The 6,224-nt window shown below is 34.2% G+C and overlaps 1 long non-coding RNA gene across 1 annotated transcript; it reads right to left on the bottom strand.

Annotated features, from left to right (window-relative positions):
• Positions 1-4,993: 4,993 nt before the first annotated feature.
• Positions 4,994-6,112, bottom strand: LOC144858974 (uncharacterized). Its single transcript, XR_013616686.1, has 3 exons — positions 6,071-6,112; positions 5,344-5,409; positions 4,994-5,116 (listed from the first exon to the last, which is right to left on the bottom strand). It is a non-coding gene; the product is annotated as an uncharacterized LOC144858974 (long non-coding RNA).
• Between the last annotated feature and the right edge of the window lie 112 nt (positions 6,113-6,224).

Here is a 6,224-nt window from a genome sequence, read left to right as displayed (position 1 = left end):
CCTTTAACCTTTTGTAACATTTTCAAAATGTGCAACAAATAAATATATGTATATTGCGAACATTTTAGGACCTAATTCAAGTGTCTATGACCAGTACTTACGGAGATACATACATGCCCTCTGTAGTGGGTCAAAGGTCAGAAATGGCATTTCCGGTCATTTTTGACTAAATTGTCCCATTAGACTGAATATAAATATATACCTTCCGATCAATTTGAGACCAAAATTACCTTGCTGTGACCAGTGGTTGTCGAGATTTAAGGACGTATTGGTGTTTGGTATTATAACCTTTCACCCTGACCTTTTGACCTTTCGCCACATTTTCAAAATGTGTAACCAAGCCAAAAATGATTGTTTACCATCCTAAACCAATTTCTGAAGTCAAATTCTCTGGACCTCAAAGTGCATACGAAAGTTGATCTAGCTACTAGAGTATAAGATGATGGTTTATTATATTAAAACATCACATATTTGTATATTTTTGTGTTGTGTTGGCAAATTTATGTAATTAAATAAAACAGTTTTTGATTGATTTTTCATGCTATTCTCTTTCACATTAAATGCCTTATAAGTTTTAATAAAACTAATTGATTGAGGGCGTTTGGAGGCGATGACCGCCTTTTTTACGGCTCCAAAATTTGAGATAATTCTCTCGTTTTTTTTTATATATATTGCCTTATTTGATGACTATGCTTTATACGTTTCAAAAGAAGAAGGTATTGTGACTAAAAGGAGGACAGTTTGCATCAGTGTACTGTTGTTTACTTTCATTAATTTTGGCCTTTGACAGCTAGCCCCTGTCAATACCAATCAATCATTTTGATTGACAGGCTTGCCTTAGGGCTTCACAGGTGTGCTACTCGCTATGACGTCATCCAGCTGCGGCGTGCAAAATACTACCTTGGGTAGCCAGATGGAATTAACTAATGACATTGACGTGCCATCAACTAGTACCAGTGATCTACTATCTTCTGTAAGTGAAACTACTATTCACCAACCAGGTGATGTTTTGATTAATGAATTGTTGTGCTTTCTTGTTAATAACATGGGTTCAATGACATTTGACCGTCTTCACGCTATCACTGTTGCAAATTTCACGTTAAATGACATTAAAGCTGCAAAGGATTTACTATGTGCGTGTGTCCCTGATAAGGAAAATAATGTGCACAAACCAAGACGAAAAGGTGATATTATAGTAACTGACATGTTGAGTTACCTGGTAAATTGTGATGCATCGTCTTTGCCTACATTCACCGCTGCAAATCTGTCTAAAATCCCATTTGTAGATGTGGAACACATTGATGCAACTTTGCTGCTCAGAGAGATTCACAAACTGCGATCGGATTTTACCATGATGAAGGCAGATATCGCTTATGCAACTAATCAGAGATGCAAATTGGCCCAGCAAGTGAGAGAAGCTATGCAGACACAGCATTCTCCTGCACTGACTACCCGTAAACCTGAGAATTATCCTACAAAGCAAATCGTTATTCCTGACGAACCGTATTATAAACCACATGATTGTAAGAATTCTCAAATTCCGTCCGCTGAAGCAATTGCTGGTGAAATTTCCAAGAGTATAGAAGGGAATCCTCGTAAGGGGAATCCCCATACTAAAGAAGGCGATGTTCAAACTGCATCATCAGCTTGTATTCCTGTTAATCCAAGGAACACATTCGCGTCTGCTGTAAAGAACACAAAGGTGAGCTCAGGCTGGAGTGAAGATGAGGATGGATTTCGCTTTCAAAGAAGAAAACAACGCCGTCAGTCCAAATTTAAACGAGGAACCGGTAATGAGGGTATTGAACTTAAGGCTAGGCCTCCACCACCTTATAAACTATACCTGGGTAATATGGATAATGACACTAAAGCAACAGATGTGCAATCATACCTGAAAAGAGCCAAGAACATTACTGTAACCGTCAATGCTCTTGAAAGTAAACGAACAGACTGTACCTCTTTCATGATACAATGTGAATTTAATGACAAAGATATTGTTAATGATACTAATATCTGGCCAAAGTATGCTTTCATTAGGAGGTTTTATGAACCTAAATATAAGCAGGGTAATGAATGACTCACATAAAATTAACAAACTTAGGGTGGTCTCCCTTAACTGTAATTCTTTTAAATCTGCTCAAAAAGAAATTTATGATCTCTGTGATGTTCATGACATTGTATGTTTACAAGAGATTTGGTTGACAAATGATGAGCTACCCATGCTTAAAAATTTTCACCCCGATTTTGATTGTTTTAGTGTTTCCCTTATGGATTCTGCCTCATTACTTGTGGGAGGGCCATATGGGGGTGTAGCGACACTATTTAGGAAAACATTACACGATGTTGTTAAACTTGTTGATCTTAGATAATAGGCTTGTCGCTATTGAGGTTGGCAAGGGTAGGGATAAAACCTTATTTGTTAACCTGTACTTACCCTATGAATGCGACGACAACTTTGGTGAATATGTACGATATTTAGGTAAAATCGAAAGTATTGTTGAAGAGTTTGACAATGACAAAGTAGTCCTTGTTGGTGATTTTAATTCTGATCCAAAGAAAAAATTCGATTTTTGCACTGAGTATAACTTGGTTATATCTGATTTGGAATACTTTGGTCATTACTCAGATACGTTTACTTATTTTAGTGATGCTCACAGTACCACAAGTTGGTTAGACCATGTTGTGAGCACTCATAGTTCCCATTCTCTGTTGTGTAATTTTATAGTTAATTATGATTTTATGTGTTCTGATCACTTTCCTATTTCGTTTGACTATTTAGGCATTGATATTTGTGATGATTGTAATGACAAGGGTGAAAATACGCATGAATCCTCAAAATTTATCAAAGTTAACTGGAATAATGTTAAGAGGGAGGATATAAACAATTTGAATGAGATAACTGAATCCTTACTTAGTTGACAGGGGTACCCCTTCACCTATAGTTAAGATACTGAGGTCATAGTATAGGAATCAGGAATTTGTTGTCAGGTGGGGTAGTTCCGTTTCCGATTCTTTCACTGTTCGTAATGGGGTTCGCCAGGGAGGCGTTATGTCCCCTCTACTTTACTATGTATGTGTACACTGATCCGTTAACTGTTGAACTGACTAAGTCAAAAGAAGGTTGTGAAATTAACAGTCTTAAACTGAATTGCCTAAGCTTTGCCGATGAATTGGTCCTTTTGGCTCCGTCAGTGACTGGCTTACAAAGCCTAATTGGACTCTGTGAAGGTTTTGCTAGTGACCATGATATTACTTTTAATGAAAACAAAACCAAATGCTTGCTATTTTGCCCGAAAGTCCGCAACCTCAAAGGTGTTCCACATATTACCTTAAATGGGGCACCTCTAATCGTTGATAATTCAATAACCTATCTTGCTCATATGATCAGTAATAATCTGAGTGATGAAAGTGACATCAAACGTCAATATCGATCTATTTGCATTAGGGCCAACTCTCTAAATAGAAAGTTTGGAAAATGTTCTACTAAGACTAAATGTTATCTATTTAAGAGTTACTGTGTCAGCATGTACTGTTCAACCTTATGGTGTAGATATAATAAGAGCACTCTGAGATCACTGAAAGTATGTTATAACAATGCCTTACGTTTGCTGCTGAAGCAGCCTAGACATTTTAGTGCAAGCATGATGTTTGTCTTAAATGACGTCCCATCCTTTGATGAGTTCATTAGAAAATCTGTTTTTAGTTTTAAAAATCGTGTGAACACAAGTAGTAATTCCTTGATCATGGCCATTAATCGCCACGTTCTTAATGTGTCAAGAATGCACATACAATGGAATGCTTTGTTGCATTGACTTTATATATTTACATATCTTTGTTTTTGTTCTATGAGCTGTTAGATTAAGATTTTTTTTTCTCTCTTTTGCTATGGATATAATATTATGTCACCATGATATTCCGAAATAAAAAGATAAATGAATGAATGAATAAATTATCACCATCGTTTATCGGCCCGATGTCGTCCAATCAAAATTACAAGATTATGCTCCCCCTCCCACTATTATTATTAAATATCATACAGCATATATATGAATAAATTAGCAAGATTAAAATAAGTTTATAAATGTATGCAAATAAGCAAATAAACTAACTTTAGGAGGACCCCTGGACCTAGAAACAAGAAGCTACAGGAAGTTCACCTTATTCTCTCGCTGTAATCTTTTGTTGTTTTTGTATTTATATATTTGTATTTTTGTGTTCAGATGAAGAGAAATAAATTACATATAAACACAAGGTCATTAAAATTAGCGGTTACATAAGGTTAGCAATATACTAATGAATATCAAAAGTAGGCCAGTAACACGATTACCAATAAAATTACAGGATTCTCTTTTCAAATTATAAATCATAACGTAATACAGTTTCTATCATGACGGCGTTTACTATCCAAAAAACGACTACACATAGATACACTTTATTCGTAAAGAGACTATTTTGGAAAATTGTCTTCTTTGGCAAGATACAGGATATAAAATACATTTAAAATACTTATAAAAAGACATTAAAAAAAGGTAAAAAGACGATAAAAAATACAAATATTGCAACAATTAAAATATCGAGTTAAAAATTTCTCTTAAATTTTGACTTAAACATATTGCTTTTGGAATAAAAGATAGTCTAAAACGTGAATTGAAATATACTATATTTTTTTAATTGGTCAATTTTGAACTTTGACCCCTTATATCTCAAAAACGCTTTCTTAGCCTGATTGATTCGGATTCGTAATATACGGAAAATTCTGGTCTAGAAAAGTTGAATGACAATTTGTCACCCGTCGGGTGTTGATATTCCCCTCCTGCCACCGGACTATACAGCCTCTCACAGCTGAGATCTCGGATTCTATCTATCCTGAGGGTTTAAAAAAATGTCAATAAAAACCGTGACTTCTAAACTTTTCACAAACAAAAAGAAAGACAAACAAAACAAAAATATGCGTATGTTATTTTATTCTAGCATCGAGAATCAGTTGGGCCTCAGCAGCAGTGAATACAACGATTCACAAAAAGACTACACACATGTATCACCTATTTCTATTTTTATCCCAATGCTCTATTAACATCTGCTTTGTTGGAAAACATAGAGACTCTGTACGTCGTTCCTGCAATAAGAAGATAATAGAATATTAGTGTATCATTGAGAGAATAATAGGCCTGCACACATGAACCACAGAAGAGTGGAATTTCAGTGTAATTTACTAATTTCACTCTTCCCTGCATGAACTAAATATTTGCTCGACAAAAACAAAATATCTATCATGTGTATGAAAATTAACTTAACGACGAAATTTGCGTTCGAATCACGCAACTCAATTCATAACTTACTTACCAATAATAGGTTGTCCATTAATACACATGGCTGATGGTTTACATTCTGCACCCCTGCGCAGGTCTCCTTTAAGTATTATAATAAAGCAGATCACACAAGTAAAGATGGTTGATTAATGTCGTACATACTAATTGAGAGTTAAGCCCACTAAGTCGTATGTAATAACAAGTTCGTAAGATCTCTTTAGATTCATTGATTTCACGTTTTTTTTATTCATTGTATAATTGTATGTAACTCAAAATGTAAACCAACCAACCACATTTCATTTATACCTCGTTGTTAAAATGACAATAAATAATTGTAACAGTGTTACATACTAACCTGACATCTCAGAGTTTATAGACGAATAGCATAAAATGAACACTACGATCATTGTCAATCGAAGCATTGTTTCTCATATGAATCTATGGAAAAATGTATAATTAAATACTTTACAATAAATCTCAATTCTATTATTATAATAAAAATATTGTGTAAATATAAAAAAATATATGGCAATATTGCGATGATGATGCTAAACAACTAAATTTGTCATTTGTCTCATAAATTCTTTTTTTTTGTTCAACGACAGACATTTTGCTGGTCAATTTCTTGTAGATGTTGTAGATTAATTTTTTTTGTTTATCTTTATCTTACCTTTTATCTGCTTGTTTTTTATCTACCAGAAACTTGAATAAATAAATAATAATAACAAAAAATGATAACAAAGAAGTAAACTTACACTTACTGTTAGTCGAAACTCGGATTTACTGTAGCTAGCCGCTTGCTGTTGTACAGAGCTGGATGACTATTAAAACTGATTCTTTAATTACATCATATACAAATAAATTTCCGTATCCCGTAGTATAATACAAAAATAATGTTGGTAAATTTATGCAAAT

Source organism: Antedon bifida, chromosome 1 (assembly GCF_963402885.1).
Source record: "Antedon bifida chromosome 1, ecAntBifi1.1, whole genome shotgun sequence".
Lineage (NCBI taxonomy): Eukaryota > Metazoa > Echinodermata > Crinoidea > Comatulida > Antedonidae > Antedon > Antedon bifida.
Note: the sequence above shows the minus strand (reverse complement) of the source record. Positions and strands in the feature narration are given on the sequence as shown.